This window comes from Hylobates moloch, unplaced genomic scaffold (assembly GCF_009828535.3).
Source record: "Hylobates moloch isolate HMO894 unplaced genomic scaffold, HMol_V3 SCAFFOLD_11, whole genome shotgun sequence".
Lineage (NCBI taxonomy): Eukaryota > Metazoa > Chordata > Mammalia > Primates > Hylobatidae > Hylobates > Hylobates moloch.
This window is the reverse complement of record NW_026652286.1, coordinates 82,391,239-82,411,024: the sequence shown is the minus strand read 5'-3', so window position 1 is coordinate 82,411,024 and position 19,786 is coordinate 82,391,239.

Genomic DNA, 19,786 nt, shown 5'->3' with positions numbered 1-19,786 from the left:
TAGCCCCAGAGAAGAAAGCAAATATCCATGTTGTGAAGTGCGTATCACGGAGACCACATGGCTGGGACGTGAGGGTGGCCTCTAGATGCTGAAAGCAAACTCAGGCTAGCAGCCATCAAGGGAATGGGAACTGAATTTTGACAAAAACTGACCACTTTGGGAAGAAAGCTTTTAGCTCCAGATGAGAATGCAGCCTATCAATGCTCATGGTTTTACATGACCCAGTTTTACAGACCCAGTTATGCTGTGTCTAGACTTCTGAACTGCAAATATTTTAAGATAATAAATAGGTGGTTTTAAGTCACTAAGTTTGTAATCATTTGTATGCAGCAAGGAAAACTAATTTTTGTTCCCAGTAAACTAAACTAAAACTAAAGCTCTAAACAATTCTTAGACAAACAAATATGGCTTATCACCAACTCATTGTTGAGGTTGTCCCAATTCTCTTTCCCATGGGATACTAATAGGTAAAATGGAGAGAAGAAGAGAAAGAGAGAGGGAGAGAGAGAATGAATGTCATGCCAAGTGGGAGCTTTGTCACATTTCAAACATCACTTCCTCTGTATTTTGTTTGTATGTTTGTTAGAAGTGAATAACTATTTTTACCCATATTAAAAGGGAAAGGAATTAGACTTCATCTTTTGGATGGAAGTGGTGTCAAATAATTTGCAGATGTGTTTTAAAAACACCACGTCTCCTGTTGTTCCTTACTTAGCATAGGACCATGTTCTTATGTTCTTTCCAAGGCCAATGGAGCTTCAGAAATAGCCATCTCTCTCTATGTATTTTAAAAACTGATGTATAATTTATACATAGTAAAGTACAGAAATTGAAAGTGTATAGCTTAATGAAATTTTACATATATGTAAATTTTACACATATGCACAAATTGTACATGTATATATGCACATCTCCGCCTGCCAGATCAAGCTATAGAACATTTCTAGCATTCCAGATGGTTTTATCATGTCTCATCCCAGTCAGAACTCACCATAATGTTTAATGCTACTCCAGTCTCCATCATCACAAACCAGTTTTCCATGTTTTTGCCTCTCATATAAGTTGAATTATATTGTATATACTATTTCTTGTTTGGCTACTTTCACTTCGAATGTTTTTGAGATTTTTCTATCTTGAATTATATATCATTCATGAATTATCTTTCTTATTTCTGGATATGATTGTATATTATTCCATCATGCAACTATACTACAGTTTATTCATTCTAATATTGAGGCTATTTGAGTGGTCTACAGTTTTGGGCATTGATGAAGAACACTGCTATGAATATTTCTGTTCATGTCTTTTTGTGAACATAAGTACTCATGTCTCTGGATATATACTGAGGAGAGGAAGTGCTGAGTCATAGAGTGGGAGTATGCTCAGCTTTAGTAGATATTGGCACACCATTTTCCAAAGTATTTGTATCACTTTAAAGTTTCACCAGGCAGTAATTTAAGCCCTGCTGATGGGCTATGTAGGGATACCTCACGTGGCTTAGTTTGCATTCTCCTGATAATGATGTTTGACACCTTCTCATTCATTTATTGATAATTTGGCTATCTTCTTTATAAAGATATCAGATATTTTGTTCATTTTTAAATTGCATAGTGTAATTTCTTCTTACAGCCCTGTGGAAATTCATTAAATACTTTGGATGCAAGTTCTATTTGGATCTATGTTTCACAAATAGCTCCTCCCTGTTGTTTTCCTTTCTATTCTCATAATAGTGTCTTTTGATAAAGAGAAGTCTGTAATTTTGATTGAGTATCATTTTTAGTCTTTATGATTAGTGCTTTTGGTGTCTGTTTAAGAATTCTTTAATTATCCTCAGTTCATTAAGATAGTCTCCTAAGTTTTCTTTAAGAAATTTGTTTATTTTATCATTCACTTTTGGATATATGGTTCATCTTCCTTTAATTTGTTATTATGGTGTGATAGATTAAGGCTATCAACATGGATATCCAATTGACAGTGCCATTTATCAAAAAGAACATTCTTTCCCCCCACTGAATTGTAGTGGGGACTTGCCATTAAATCTGGTGTCTGTTACGTTTGGACTTACCTATGGGATCTTATCCTGTTCCATTAATCTATTTGTCTATCCTTTTGCCAATGTCACATTTAATAACTGTAGCTGTATTATTAGCCATAATAAGCCTGAAAGTCAAGATATTTACGTTCTCCAGCTTTTTTCTTCTTTAAGTTTGCGTTGGCTATTCTATATTTTTTTGTATCTCCATATCATTTTAGAATCAGTTTGGTAATTTAAAAAAATGCACTGGGGTTCTGATTGGGGTTTTCAATTCAATTATGTGAGAAAGAATTGACATCCCAGCCTAGTATGAATTTTCTAATCCATGAGCATTGTATATCTCTCCATTTGCTTCATTTTTTTTGTTCTTTCTTGCAGTAATTTATTTTTTAGTGCAGGAGTCTTGCTTGTCTTAAAAATATTTACTCTTAGGTATATGATGCTTTTGGTGCTATTTGATATGGTATAACTTTCATTTTTATATTTCAATTATTTGTTTCCAGTATATAGAAATGTAAATAATTTCTAAATGTAAACGTTGTATCCAGCAATTTTTAAAAATTCAGATATTAATCCTTATAATTTGTTTGTTGTTTCAGAATTTTTATACATAATCATGTCATCTGTAATACATTTTTTGCCTTTTATTTTTGAGACAGGGTCTCACTCTGTTGTCGAAGTTGGAGTGCAGTGGTGTGATAATGGTTGACTGCAGCCTCAACCTCCTGAGCTCAAGGGAACCTTCCATCTCAGCCTCCTGAGTAGCTGGCACTACAGGCATGCACCACAAAGCCCATTTATTTATTTGTTTAGTCTCGCTATGTTGGCGAAGCTGGTCTTTAACTCCTGGGCTCAAGTGATCCTTCTGCCTTGGCCTCCCAAAGTGCTGGGATTATAGGCATAAGCCACTGTCCTGGCCACCTCTTTCTTTCTAATATTTGTACTTTTGGTTTCTATTTCCTGCCATATTGTACCAGCTAGAACTTCCTGTACAATGTTGAATAAAACTGGTGATAAAAGACATTCTTTTCTTGTTCCAAAATTCAGTAGAAAGTATTCAATAATTCACAATTAAGTATAGTGAATTAATGTGAAGTATAGTGATAAATGTAGGTTTTTTGTATATTTATTATGTTGAGAATATTTATTTCCCTTACTAGTTTGTTGAAAGTTTTTGTCATGAGCGAGTATTAAATTTTATTACATTTTTTTCCTGTGTTTGTTGATCCCATAATTTAAAAAAATTTTCAATCAAATGTGATTTGATTGATTTTGGATGTTCAATAAGTCTTGCATTCTTGGAATAAAGCTAACTTGGTCATGATGTATTTCTTTTTTTTATATCATTGATTAATTTTGTTAGTTTTTTTTGCATCTAATAATAAGATATATTTGCCTATAATTTTCCATTCCTATAAAGTCATTATCAGGTTTTGGCTTTAATATTATTCTTAAATCGTAAGGCAAGTTTGGAAGATTTTCTCATTTTCTATTCTCTGGAAGAGTTTGTATGAATTTTTTTATTTGTTTCTCAAAAGTTTAGAAGAATTCACCACTAAAACCATCTGGACCTGCAAATCTCTTTTTTACTCACCATAATTTCCTTGAGGTTCATCCAAATTGTTGTATCTATCAATACTTCATTCTTTTTTATTGCTAAATAATATTCCATGATTTGGATGTACCACAATTAATTTAACTACTCACCCATTGAAGGCCATTTGAGTTGCTTCCAGATTTGGCCATTTAGTTTAGATCTGCTATGAACATTTATTTACAGGTTCTTGAATGAATATAAGTTTTTATTTTACTGGGATAAATGCCTAAGAGTATAATTATTGTCAAATTATTTTCCAGAGTGGCTGAACCATTTTATATTTATACCACCAATGCATGAGCAATCCAGTTTCTTTGCATGCTTGACAGAATATAACATTATAACTATTTTTTATTTAGTCATTATGAAAGTTTTGTAGTGATACCTCATATGGTTTGGCTGTGTCCCCACCCAAATCTCAGCTTGAATTGTATCTCCTAGAATTCCCACGTGTTGTAGAGACTGAGGGGGAGGTAATTGAATCATGGGGGCTGGTCTTTCTTGTGCTATTCTCGTGAAAGTGACAAAGTCTCATGAGATCTGATGGGTTTATCAGGGGTTTCTGCTTTTGCTTCCTCCTCATTTTCTCTTGCTGCCACCTCTTGCCATTCTGAGGCCTCTCCAGCCATATGGAACTGTAAGACCAATTAAACCTCTTTTTCTTCCCAGTCTTGGGTATGTCTTTATCAGGAACATGCAAACAGACTAATACAGTAAATTAGTACCAGTAGAGTGGGGCATTGCTGAAAAGATACCCAATAATGTGGAAGTGACTCTGAAACTGGGTAACAGGCAGAGGTTGGAACAGTTTGGAGGGCTCAGAAGAAGGCAGGGAAATGTGAGAAAGTTTGGAAATTCCTAGAGACTTGTTGGATGGCTTTGCCCAAAATGCTGATAGCACTATGAACAATAAGGTCCAGTCTGAGGTGGTATCAGATGGAGATGAGGAAGTTGTTGGCAACTGGAGTAAAGGTGATTCTTGTTATGTTTTAGCAAAGAAACTGGTGGCATTTTGCCCCTGCCTTAGAGATTTGTGGAATTTTGAACTTGAGAAAGATGACTTAGGATATCTGGTGGAAGAAATTTCTAAGCAGCAAAGCATTCAAGAGGTGACTTGGGTACTGCTAAAGGCATTCAGTTTTATAAGGGAAGCAGAGCATAAAAGTTTGGAAAATTTACAGGCTATGTGATAGAAATGAAAAATCAATTTTCTGGGGAAAAATTCAAGATGGCTGCAGAAATTTGCATAAGTAGCAAGGAAGCTAATGTTAATCCCCAAGACAATGGGGAAAATGTCTCCAGGTCATGTCAGAGACCTTCATGGCAGCCCCTCCCATCACAGGCCTGTAGGCCCAGGAGGAAAAAGTGGTTTCACAGGCCGGGCCCAGGGTCCTGATGCTGTGTGCAGCCGAGGGACTTGGTGCCCTGTGTCCTAGCCGTTCCAGCCAAGATGGAAAGGGGCCAATATAGAGCTTGGGCTGTGGCTTCAGAGGATGTAAACCTCAAGCCTTGGCAGCTTTCACATAGTGTTGAGCCTGTGAGTACACAGAAGTCAAGAAGTGAGGTTTGGGAACTTCTGCCTAGATTTCAGAAGATGTAGGGAAATGCCTGGATGTACTGGCAGAAATGTGCTGCAGGGGTGGGACTCTCATTGAGAACCTCTGCTAGGCCAATGTGGAAAGGAAATATGTGATCAGAGCCCCCAGATAGAGTCCCTACTGGGGAACTGCCTAGTGGAGCTGTGAGAAGGGGGCCACCATCCTCCAGATCCCAACATTGTAGATCCAATGACAGCTTGCACTGTGCACCTGGAAAAGCTGCAGATACTCAAAGCCAGACCATGAAAGCAGCTGGGAAGGAGGCTGTACCCTGCAAAGCCAAAGGGGCTAAGCTGCTCAAGACCATGGGAACCCGCCTCTAGCATCAGTGTGACCTGGATGTGAGACATGGAGTCAAAGGAGATCATTTTGGAGCTTTAACATTTGTCTGCTATGTTGGATTTTGGACTTGCATGGACCTGGCAACCCCTTTGTTTTGGCCATTTTCTCTCACTTGGAATGGCTGCATTTACCCCATACCTGTGCCCACATTGTATCTAGGAAGTAGCTAGCTTGCTTTTGATTTTACAGGTTCATAGGCGGAAGGGACTTGCCTTATCTCAGATGAGACTTTGGACTGTGGCCTTTTGGGTTAATGGTGAAATAAGTTAAGACTTTGTGGGAAGGTATGATTGGTTTTGAAATGTGGTGACATGAGATTTGGAGGGGCCAGGGTCAGAATGATATGGTTTGGCTGTGTCCCCACCCAAATCTCAACTTGAATTGTGTCTCCCAGAATTCCCACATGTTGTGAGAGAGACCCAAGTAGGAGGTAATTGAATCATGGAGGCTGGTCTTTCCTGTGCTATTCTCGTGATAGTGAATAAGTCTCATGAAATCTGATGGGTTTATCAGGGATTTCCACTTTTGCTTTCTCCTCAGTTTCTGTTGCCACCACCATATAAGAAGTGCCTTTCACCTCCTGCCATGATTCTGAGGCCTCCCCAGCCATGTGAAACTGTAAGTCCAATTAAACCTATTTTTCTTCTGAGCCTCGGGTACATCTTTATCAGCATCATGAAAACAGATGAATACAATATCTCATTGTGGTTTTAAGTTTCTGAATTTCAAATTAAGATGTTCAATCTTTCTTCTAGCCTCCTGAACACATATAGTACCATTTTTAAAGTGTTTTATTTTTCTTTTATACTAATTCTATCACTGTTGGCATTTCTGGATTGGTATATTTCTTCTCACTGTGATTCTAACTGCGACTAATATTTCTTCTCATTGTGAGTTTTATTTTTCTGCTTTCTTTCATGACTAATTTTTGATTTGATATTAAGCATTGTGAATTTTAACCTGTTAGATGTGGAATACTTTTTGTTCCTATATATACTCTTGTTGTAGTTCTATGATGCAGCTAAATTTTATTTGAAACAGTTCAATCATTTCTGGTAATGATTTTTTTTTCAGTCTTTTAAAGGTGGGGCCGAGCATACTTAAGATAGGGTTAATTTTCCTCCACTACTGAAGCAAAATAGCTTTGCTTACTCTATTCTACATCCTGTTACTTGATAAGGTTTTCCACTCTGGCTTGTGACAACAGCAACTATTTCTGGCCCTGTGTGATCTACAGAGATTGTTCTCTCGAATCATTTTGGGTGTGATTCTCTAGCCTTGGGTAGTCTCTTTTCACACACATTGATTAGTACCCAGCTGAAGATTCAGGTAGATTCTCTGCATATCTCAGGAGCACGCTCTGTCTTTCTTTCTCTCTGAAGTTCTCTCTTCCCTAGTACTCTGCACTGTAATGTCTAGTCTTCTTCTTCTTTTTTTCTTTTTTATTATTTTTGCTTTGTCTTATTAACACAGAGAACTTTCTGGAATCTTTTTAGTTTCTTCCTCCATGTGCCACTGCATGGGATATTCTTTCCAGGAAATAAGCTTATGTAATTTTAGGGCTCACTTCCTTGGTTTTCTGAGTCTCACAGATCACTGTCCCTTGTTTCTTGATGTTCAGTATCTTGAAAACTGTATTTTCATATATTTTGTCCAGTTTTTTTTTTAACTATTTTATATGGTAGAGTAAATCTGTTCCCTGGTCCCTGTTTCTCCATTTTGGTGATGGTGGAAATCTTGTCAAAAAGTTTTACTTTAGAAGATATTTACAAACAATCTGTTTCAAATTCAATTACATTATAGGTGAGTTATTCCTCCTTTCTACACTCTAATAATTATGATTAGCATAAAAATGTACTTAATCTTTAAGGTTACACAAAGTTCCTCCCAAGTCATTTAATATCTATTTTCACATAGTCTAATTGGGTCCCAGTATAGAGTAAATATTCTTCAATGAGGAGTTATCTCCAGAAAAATCTAAGGATTCACAGTATTATAGAATGTTATCATTGGAAGGTTCATTTGAGAGCTTTCAGGTTGCTGAACATGAGGAGGTGCTGGGAAGGTGGCACTCCTAGAGACAGCATGGAAGCACCACGTCCCTTTCCCCTATACTTTGCCCTATTTATCTCTTCCATCTGGCTTTCCTGATTTGTATCCTTTTACAATAAGTAGATGAACATATGTCAAGTGTTTTCCTGAGTTCTGGGAGCCCCTCTAGCAAATGACCAAACCAGAGAAGGGGATTGTGAGAATCCCCAATTTATAGCTGGTCAGTCAGAAGTGCCAGTATCAGAGGCCTGGATTTGCAATTGGCAAGTGGGAGGCAGGAAAGAACAGGTTCGTGAGACTGAGACCTTGACTTGTGGGATCAGAAGACAACTCCAGGTGGCTAATGTCAGAATTGAATCGAACTGTAGGGCACCCAGTTGGTGTCAGAGAATTGATTATTAGAGAAATCGCCCCCCTAACATTTGGTCACAGAAGTGTTCTGTGGTGAGTATTGAGAGTAGAGAAAGAAAAAACAAAGTTTTTCCTTTAATGTAGGTGGTTGTGATGCAGGGTATATTTCGATAGAAACAATGCAATGAATTTGAATCTACATTATTGACATTGTATTGTGAACGCAGTCACGTACATTTTAGGTTAAATAGATTTTTGTACACTGACATTTGATTCGATCCCTGGGACTTTAGAGGAAAATGCATTTGGGCTCTAAATCAGAATGCAAAGAAATCATCTTACCTTACTGGTTTCTGTGACTTCTGTCAGCAGTTTTAGTTGACAGGAGCCCCATTCGAAGCACTTTTTCCTTACCAGCAAATTGCTAACTAGTTCCGTTTTTTCATTAACATTGAAAACTCTCCCTTAAATGAAAAAGAAAGGAATTTTTTTGGGGAAGACACAGGGTGTTGGGACTTACACTCAATAGATCTTTGTCAGAGAAATTTATCTACATTTGTGTTTGGTATTCCATGTTTGTCTGTTAGAGACTTTATCTGTCAGGCTGAATTTACCCCTAGGCTTTCTGGGTTGTATTTTGTTGTGCTTAGGTCTATATATAGTATTATATGGGAATAGAAATAAAATGAAATGATCTCATCAAATAATTATACTTCTAGGAATTTATTCTAAGGAGATTATGAGAAAACTATGAAGAGGCACGTGTATCAAGTTGTTTGTCTTAGGATTGCTTATAATAACAAAATTCAGACACAAGTTAAATGCCCCTCAATGGGAGATTGACTAAATCAATATGTGTATATCCATACAACTGCAAACTTCACAGGCATTATAAATAATGATATAATTTTAGATTTATCCATATGAAAAGATAGATATAAAGAATTATTAAATAAAAAAGATTTAAAAAGCTGTTAATAGGTGAACAAATTTTTTAAATATTTTATGTAGGGATGTGTGTGTTAAGAGTGGATTGTCTGCAAGCTTATTGATTAAACATTTGTATAGTTACATCTCTGGTTGATGGGACTTTGTATGGATATACTTCTTTCTACTTCATGTATAAATTTTACTACAAACTGCACAATAAGGCTGTTTGCATTTTGAAAACTAGTCAAGAGAATCTGTGCCCTGTAAATTTTCAGTTTAGAGAGTCAAAAACTATCAATGAAAAATATGAGACAATTTAGTATATAAATAAACACCAAAATATATCTTACCTGACATAGAACCAATATGAATTGAAAAAAGAGGAAAATATATGTAAATTTAACAAAGCAGAGAGGACTTGACCTGGCCTTTGAGAGAAATTGTAGACAATGGACAGAACTAGGGACACAAATGCCCATCAATCAAAGAGTAGATAAAGAAACTGTGGTATCTATATATCTATATATCTATATACCTATGTCTATATGATGGAATACTACTCGGCCATAAAAAGGAATGAGTTAATGGCATTTGCAGCAGCCTGGATGGGATTGGAGACTATTATTCTAAATGAAGGAACTCAGAAATGGAAAACCAAACATTCTACATTCTCATTCATAAGTGGGAGCTAAGCTATAGGGATGCAAAGGCATAAGAATGATACAATGGACTTTGGGGACTCTGTGGGGGAAAGGGTGGGAAGGGGGTGAGGGATAAAAAACTACAAACTGGGTTTAGTGTATACTGCTCTGGTGATGGGTGCACCAAAATCTCACGAATCTTCACCAAATAACTCACTGAGGTAACTAAATCCCACCTGTTCTCCCAAAACCTATGGAAATAAAAAATTTAAAAAAAAATAGAGAAAGGAGAGCATTTGGACAGAGGGCAATACGAGTAGTAAAGGAAGGTCTGATTTGGTGGGCTGGCAGCATGCAGGAGTGGAAGATGAAATTGTATAGACAATTCGGAGCCAAATTATCTTCTAAAATCTGCAACAACCATAGCAAGTGTACTTGATTGTTTCATCCTGTTTTGGGTTATTTTAAAGCAGATCTTCAATGCTATTGTTAGATCTCTCTTGTCAAAGCACTTTGCAAGTCCCACATCATTCTGCTCTTATGTTTCTCAATCTCTTCAGTTCTGTGGTTAGGGGATCCTGTGCCTTTCTTGACCTCACTTTGCCTCCTGTTCCCTCCCAAGTTTACTTTATTATAGACTGTATGTAGCCTCTAATACCATGTCTTTGGAATCAGATCTGATTTGAATCCCAGTCTTGTCACCTATTATCTGCATATGTTGGACAAATCACATTAACGCCTCAAAACTTTCATTTCCTTATTTTTAAAATGGTAGCAATAATACTGTAAAATAATAGTAATAATATAGCATGATAATAATTAAAAATAATAATAATTGCTCCAAATAAAATGGAACAATTATTCTTGCTCCATTTTACTTGGAGCAACTAGTAATTGTCTTGGAGACAAGAGGGAAATAGAATGTTAGCATGTTTCTTCCTCTTATTCTCCACTTCTCCTCTTCCTCCTCCCCTTTTTAACTATAATTTGTCATCTCTAGTCATTCAACTAGGAAATACTACAGAATTTCTAAAATCTAAATGTATTAGGTCATCATTTATTAGCTTGAGCGTTGTGGTAATTAAAAGCTAAGATTTATACATTATCCTTTCCATGTACATTTTAACGAGGACCTTCTGGAGACAAATTGCTTTAAGATAGAGCAGTGTTTTAAGTGGTGAGAATGTTAGGCCTTGTGGTGGACCAGTGGGACAGAAAGTTCTACAAGAACACTGAACACATATATCACATATTTCCTCCTGTTTCTGTAGCACATATATTAGACACTTGGCTTGATTTACGTATTCATCCTTTGAAATTTGAAATAAGTTTAATGGAAACTATCATTCTCACTTTAGAGTTTTGAATTCAAGGCTCGAAGAGAATAGTGATTTACATTAGATGATTAAAAAATGTTAAAATTTATAATTGATTGATCATCTACTATGTAGCAATTTATATCCATATACCATTGAATCCACAATCTACATTTTATGGATAAGGCTGAAACTCAGAAAGTTTACATAACTTATCAAGCTAACACAGTAAGTGATAAAGCCAGACTTCATGACATAACTCCTTTGCTCTAATTGTGGTGTTTCTACATTCATTTGTTCAAGAAATGTTTATTGTCTGATAGGTACTTTTGATATATCATTGAAAGTTGCATTTCAGTGGATAGTATTAATGGCTAACATTTAGTGCTTCCACTGTGCCAAGAACTATTCTAAGAGTTTCCATATATTTGCTCATTTAATCCTCCTAACCACCCACGGAGAATAGATGTTGTTATTATCATCACCATTTTTAGGATAAGGAAGCAAAGAAGCTAAGTATTTTGGCCAAACCACCAAGCTAATAAATATTAGAGTTAGCTTTAGAGTACTTGGCTTGAATCCTTGGCCAGTGCTTTATGCATTTTTCCATAACACATGCTACTGTATTTAGCAACATTGATGATAAATGGGCCAACGACTGGGAATCCAGGCATGACAAAAATTATCCTCCAGGATTCTGCATAGATGCCATCCTATGGTGGTGAACTGTACTGAACTGAACGTGCTGGTGCTTCCTGGGGTCTCAGAGCTCTCATACCTCTACCATTTAATACACCATAGGAATGTGAATGACAGCAGACTTACATCACTGGTTTTTAAACTTGGATGTATGCTGAAATCACCAAAACAGCTTAAAAAATACTGATGCCAGGACCCTATACCCAGAGATTTTGATTTCATTGGTCAAAGATGTGGCCTGAGCATCAATATTTAAAACATCTTTTCAGGTGACTCTAATAGGCAGCCAAGTTTGAGAACCAGTGACTTAGATCAGTAGTTCTCAAAGTGTGTTCTACAGACTTCAACAAAGTCCTTTCGGGGCGTCCATAATTTATTTTCATAATAATATGAAAACAAAAATTTTCATAATAACATGGAAGCACTAGATTTCTTTTTCACTATGTTGACATTTGTACTGATGGCACAAAATCAATGGTGGATAAAAGCGCTGGCGCCTTAGCATGAATCAAGGCTGCAACACCAATTTTTACAGGAAGATTGTGTTTTTCACTGCCACACACAGTAAAAAAAATCAGTTTTATTGAAAAATTCCCTCAATGAAGCAGTAAGAGATATTAATTTTATTAAACCTTGAACCTTGAGTATGTATCATTTACATATTCTGGGTGATGACATAAGAAATATGTGTAAAGTACTCTGCTGCACATTGAAGTACAATTCTTGTCTTAAGGAAAAGCACTTATGCAGTTGTTTGCATTGTGAGCTAAACCAGGATAGACGTTTTTTCTCTCTTTTTTTTTTTTTTTGTGGAACAGCATTTTTTTTCTTGGAAGTGTGACTGCCAGAAAAATTATCGTTGTTTGAACTTGGGCATTTGGCAGATATTTCCTCAAAAATGAACAAAGTAAGACTTTCCCTTTAGGGAAAACAACTGACAATTTTCCTTTGTTTGTTGCCAATAAGAAAATTTCATCTTATAAGTGAATATTAAAACTTGCATTTGCCACTGTGAGCTTGGCTGCTTCCTCATACTTAAAGACATTTCTGAAAGGATCAATGGAAACATTTAAAAAGTGTTTTTTTGATAGTAGATAATGATATGTTAATATTCATAACAATGAATCAACAATTTCTAAATGATTGATACATGATAGAAGATCATGCATGGGTAAAAGTTTCATTCAATGTGCAAGATAAACTGATAGATTTTAATGTAACAGAGTATGATAATCGCAATGATATATTTCTAGATTCCACAGCAATTAATCTGTAAGGAACCAACACTTGTTGAAATTTGGTGTAGTATCAAAGAAGACTATTCATAGTTCTCTGAAAAGACTATTAAAATACTTCTCCATTTTCCAGTTACACATCTGTAAAACTTTTTCCTCATGTCCTTCAAATAAAGCAAAATATCCGAAGAAATTGAATGTAGAAATCAATGTGACAATCCAAATATCTTCTTTAAGTCAGATATTAGAGAGATTTGCAAAAATGTGACACACATTACTTTTTTCAATTTTTATTTTTTGGGTTGGATAATGTATCTATTTTTCATAAGGATAATATGGAATGGATTTTATTATTAAGTGAATAAATAAGTCTGTTTATCAATTTTGTTTTTATTTATAACATAGTAAATATCAATAGATGTAACCCACATAAATTTTCTTTGGGGCACTCAATGATTTTTAAAATTGTAAAGGAATCCTGAGTCCTCAAAGGTTGAGAACCACTGACCTAGATCATTCTTGAACTTCTTTACTCTTACTTTCCTCTATGACCTATGAGTCTCCTCCAGGGTTGATTCTGTGTTGGTACAGCTTGGCCAGGATCTGTCTCTGGATTCCTTATGTATTAGCACCCTCATGAGCCTGCTGCGTTGGATTCAGGCATTCATACGGTGGCCTTGGTCTAGTGGCAACCTCTTGCATTCCTTGAGGTAGCACCTTTTGTGCCCTCACCTTCCCACCTGCTGCTTGGTGTCAGGTGTTTGCTATTCTTTCTGATAGGTTAGGAACTACGTCTTCTTTTCATGTCCTGTGAGAGTTGTATATGGGTGGGGTCTTCTAATGTAATCACTTGGTGACTCAGTGATAGGCTTCTTTCATCTTTCTGTATCCCAGGGTCCGTGAGTACTCCCTAGAAGTGAAGATCAAAGCAGGTTCAAGAACAGCTTCATGCTGTGTTTAGAAACATTGTTTCTTTTCCTGTCAGATGTGACTGTTAAGAAGGGTGCTCCTGCCTGACTCCCTCACTTATGGGGATTCCCCATTCTGAAGTGCGGGTCCTCTCTGAAAGCTGGATTCCTTTAGTACATTCTCTCTGTCCTTCAAATATGTCTTTATATGCCCAAGACTTTCTTATGAGCAGGGTGCGAGCTGTTTTTAACAGTGGTGTTCCTGTGTCCCAGATGAATGAGAGGATGAGGATACACATCAATGGCATAAGAGTCTACAATAGCACATATCTCAGCGTGACCTATCTGGACACTTATGTGAACACCTGCCACTTTACTGGGTACCTTCACATCTAGAGTATTACTCAACAGAGGTGTCGACTAAAACTTGCTTCAGGTTCAACTTTTTGTCTGACCCAGTATCCAAACCTAGTTTTACATGGGATCTTTGCTTATTCCACTATATCCCTGAAATGAGAAAACTTACTCTGATCCTGTGGACTCCTTTATCTCTGACCTACTGCTTTGTGCATTGTGTTCTGGGGTGGTGAATCCTTGAAGAGTCATCTATTTCATAGCATCCACATTTGGAAACTCCTGCTGGTTTACATCCTTGACTGGGACTGCATACTGCTTTTGTTTGTTTGTTTTATTTTATTTATTTATTTTTTTAAATTTGTCAGCTTTCTGCCTAAGCACCACTGAAAACAGGCACTAGGAAAGGCAGCCTTGGAACCTTTTTGGGGACACCATAGCACTCAGCTACGTTTTATTTTTCATTTTTAACACAAGCGCTCCCTTCTCTGATTCTGCTTTATTTAAATGCTCTATTTGTTATTTTAAGCTAAAAACACAAGCACTTTCAGAAGAAAGATACCTACTAAATGTGGCTCACAAATAAATGAATAATGATGTCATCTATTGGCAGAAGGTTTGAGGTCAATAAAGTGCCCTTGGTCCCTCGCTTCTGAGTCATCATTCATAATGTTCTGTAAGAGTTGCACCACATACTCCAACTTCTTATAATCATGTGAAAGTTAATATTAACCAACTCTTTTGTGTTCCCAAACTCCCTGTGGCCTAACTCAAGGCAGTTTGAGACAGCAGGCATCTTATAAAGCTAAATATATAACCAAGTAAGAGACAGTCATAAAAGTATAGTTGAAAGAGACTCAGAGGCTGTTTTTATGGCAGCACTAATGGTTGATTATATGATGCAATTTTAGAGACTGACCTTCTTAGTGTGATCCTCCCATCATCTTCTTGTTGCAGTTTGGAAGCTGATTCTTAGCTTTTTCCCCAGATCACAAGTTCTGCGTGTTAATTTTATTTTGGTCTCATTTTCACTGCTCAAGGTTGGTCACACCACAAATGGATTAGACTGCCTTTTACTGGAGTAAAAGCATTCAACCTCCATGTCCTTCACGGTGTTTGTTGCTTTCTAGCACTCTCACACTCATTCTGGGTCTCTCATGGCAGTGTTTCTTGGCTTTGTCTTCACTAGTAGTGCTCAACCTTTGGATCTGCTGTTTCATTTCCCCAGGTTACATGGGACAAGGTACAAATCCCTACTGGTATATTTAGGGAAAGGATTACTATAACAATAAACTCCAAAACAATAGTGCATTTCAATAAAATTCTATTTCTCACCCTCTTAAGTCCTGTGCAATTTTCTAACACATAGTGACTCAGAGGCCCAGGCTTCTTCCATCTCATGATTTCTCCCTGCTCTACAGTCTCACCATTCTCTGACAATAGCCAGCAAATGGTGAAAAAGAGGTTGGAGAAGGCACATCTGCTTCTTAACTGCCTTTTTCCAGAAGATACATAATATTACTTCCACACAGGTTCCCTTGGTGAGAACTATTCACATGGCCCACCAGGATGCAAGAACATCTGGGAAATGTAGTTGCTGGCTGGGCAGCCATTCCCCAGTGCTATGGTCTAAATGCTGATGTCCCTACAGAACTCATATATTGGAACATAATAACCAATGTGATAGTGTTAAGAGGTGGTGCCTTTGGCGGAAGTGATTAAGTAATGAGTGTTGTGCCCTCATGAATGGAATTAGTGCCCTTATAAAAGAGGTTGAAGGAAGCTGCCTCGCCTCCTTTCCACCATGTGAAGACACAGTGTTCAGCCATGTGAGGAAGCCAAAGGAAGGTGCAATTTTTGGAGAGTGAGCCCTTACCAGACACTGAATCTGCCAGAGCTTTGATCTTCGACTTCCCAGCCTCCAGGAATGTGAGCAATACATTTCTGTTATTCATAAATTACCCAGTCTAAGGTATTTTGTTATAGCATCCAGAACTGACTAAAACACTGTTAATAACTCTATAGTATCGAAGGAGGAGCACAATAATTTTTATGTAGTAAAATATATATACCATAAAATATGTCATTTTATCTATTTGTAAGTGTTTAGTTCAGTGACATTAAATACATTTACATTGTTATACAACCATCACCACCATCCATCTTCAGAACATTTTTTATTTTCCCAAACCGAAACTCTATACCCATTAAACAACTTTATATTCCTCTCTCCTCCTGTGACCCTGGGAATCACCCTTCTACTTTCTGTCTCTAGGAATTTAACTAGTCTAGGTACTACCTATAAATAAAATAATACATTTGCCTCCATTAAAGCACAGAAATTTTTTTTTTGTAAAAAGAAAGAAAAAAACAAGTAAAACCATACAGTATCTGTCCTTTAGTGACTGGCTTATTTCACTTAGCATAATGTCTTCAAGGTTCATTCATGTCAGAACTTCCTTCCTTTTCAAGGCTGAATAATACTTCCTCACACACAAATACTGATTGAGTATCCCTTATCTGAAATGCTTGAGACAAAAGTGTTTCAGATTACAGATTTTTTTTTGATTTGGAATATTTGCATATACATAATGATATATCTTGGGGATTGGACCCAAGTCAAACCATGGAATTAATTTATATTTCATATATACCTTATGCCCATAGTCCAAAGGTAATTTTATACAACATTTTAAGTAATTTTGTGCACAAAACAAAGTTTGTATATATTGAACTATCAGAAGGCAAAGGTGTCGGTTTACTAAATATGTTCTCATTATTCAGTTACTTTGATCTACAGATAAAGGTGAGAAATGGGGGTTTCCACCACAAATTCATGGAAAAAAAAACCTTAAGGTACAATATTTCTTAGAGAGTGAAATAATAGACATTGGAGACTCACACGGGAAAGGGATGAGGGATAAGAAATTTTCTAATGGCTACAATGCACACTATTTGGCTGATTGTCATACTAAAAGCCCAGACTCCACCACTACTCAAAATATACATGTAAGAAAACTGCACTTGTAACCCCTAAATCTATAAAAATAAAAAATTTTAAAAATAAAAAAAAATGAAAGCAAAGGTGTCGCTATCTCAGCCACCCATGTGGATGATCTGTGGTTGTTTAGCATCACTATCATTCCTGACTCTGAATTTATATTCTACCAAAAGGCAGTCATTTTCTTATATGTGTTCACACACAAGTACTTAACAGTAAAAAATATGACATAACATAATATAGTGAAAGTTCAGGGTAAGGAAGCAGCACAGTAGCATCACCAGAATACCTGTATCAGCTGTTAAATGACAGCAACAATAAGCAGCAGTAGGCTTCCAGTCTCCACCTGCAATGCTGAGTTTTGATTAAAATGATACTATATGCCATATTTTATTTTATTTTATTTTATTTTATTTTATTTTATTTTAGGTGAGAAGAAACATTAGAAGCAATTGAGAGACCAGGAAAAGGTCTTCTAGGGATGAGGAGGCATTCTTCTGGGATGCAGTTACATGTTTGATGCTAAACTCATTTTTGTAATCTGCAACCACCCCTCCTCATACTGCTACTAGTATGCTCTTTAAGAAAGTGTTTTGTATTTACTCCTTATTGACCTGGACCCTGGTCACAGAGTTGAATTAATGAAGTCATATGTGGGGGAAAGTACGTGACATAGACATTACTTCTGATGAGAATTTCGGCTGGAGGATGAGCAGAACAGTTGGCAGGAAATAACAAAATCTTGCAGTCATCATCCAGTCCAGCTTCCTTGCAGCGAGCACAAGGCACTGGTACAAAATGTTTTTGAAACGAATTAGAAAGGATGTCCCTGGGTGGCTCATGCCTTTTTGTTAGCATAATAATGGACTGGTAAGAAATTCACTCGTAGAAAATTGGAAGGACATAAGCTTTTACCTATCAGCAAGTTTACACTTAGGCATGTCTACTGCATTAGCACATCCCAGAACAGTTATTCTGTCCTTGGCATCCTTAATTCAGTAGGAGTTCTTCAGCTGCAGTCAGGTCTTCCTTCTATGACAAAATAGTGATGTTTCCTCAGCATTATAGATTTTCATCAGCATGACCTTGGCAAACTCATCAATAAATTTATCTGCTGCTTCATGATCAGCAGATGCTTTATCACCACAAATCTTTAAATACTGAATGCTGTGTTCTTCTTAAATTCAAGCAGCCTATTGAATATTCATAGTTCTCTCATTTTTCAGTTCCTTGTGATAGATCTTTGCTTGCTTCATGATCAATATTATCCTTAAGTGGAATGTGTTTACTGCAACACTGATGGATTCACCCTTGTAATACACAATCAAGATCTTCATTTTTAGCTTTAGGCAGTGTTTCTCCACTTTTCATTAACTTCCGTTCATCACTTTCAGCATGGAACTTCAACAGTTTACCCTTCTGTTTCTTTAGGTCATATACGGTGGTCATTCTATTACCATACTCTTATTTAAGATGTTTCACACTTAACACTTTTGTCACTGTCCAGTTTTACCAACAGCTTAACTTTCTGTGCTGTAGATAAATATAAATGCTTCCTCTTTTTAAAAAAGTACTCTTGCCCATAGGGGTAGCTGCAGGCCTTTTTGGCATTTTCAACAATATCTTTATGCCACAGAGCACAGAATAATTAAGCAAACAAAACAAAACAAGAGCAGTGAGTTTTGCATATAGGTCTTGGCCCCATGTGGGACATTGTGGGGAACTTGCTATTGTTGCGTTCTGCCTGCATACATGCCATTTTATTACTCTTTGTGGGAGTGCTTGTGTGGGGGAATGTGGGCATGTATGGAAAAGGTATCTCACAGCTGAAGGGGGCTGGGTGGGTCTTTTTCCCTTGAGGATGCTGAATAAACTGTGTTGTGTGCCCATGTTTTGACTACAACCCATTACATGAAGTCAGGTGTCGAATTTTCCCCTGTGGCATCATGTTGGCACTCAAAATCTTTTGGATTTTGGAGCATTTCAGATTTCAGGTTTTCAGAACTGGGACAACAACTTTTTTATCATTTCGTTTTGTTTATCCATTCATCTGTTGATGGACATTTGGGTTGCTTCCACCTATGGCTATTGTGAATAATGCTACTATAAACATGGGTGTACAAATACCTTTTTGAGTCCATGCTTTCAATTCTTTTGGGTATGTGCCAAGAATGGGAATTCCTAGGCCATATGGTAAATATATTTTTATTTTTTGAAGAACCACTATATTGTTTTCCATGGTGGCTATAATTTTTTACATTGGAGGAGCATGATTTTTAATAAGTATTTCTGCAACACCAGTCTTTGGTTTATCAGCTCTGTGACCCTGAACAACTTAACTTCATGAATCTTTTTCCTCAGTTAGAAAATAGAGCTAATATTGGCCAGGCGTGGTGGCTCACGCCTGTAATCCCGGCACTTTGGGAGGCCAAGGTGGGTGGATTATGAGGTCAGGAGATGGAGACCATCCTGGCTAACATGGTGAAATCCCATCTCTACTAAAAAATACAAAAAAATAGCCCGGCGTGGTGGCGGGCACCTGTAGTCCCAGCTACTTGGGAGGCTGAGGCAGGAGAATGGCGTCAACCCAGGAGGTGGAGCTTGCAGTGAGCCAAGATCATGCCACTGCACTCCAGTCTGGGCAACAGAGCAAGACTCCATCTCAAAAAAAAAGAAAAAAAAAAGAACAAATTAAATAGAGCAAATAACTACTTCACAGTGTTGTTG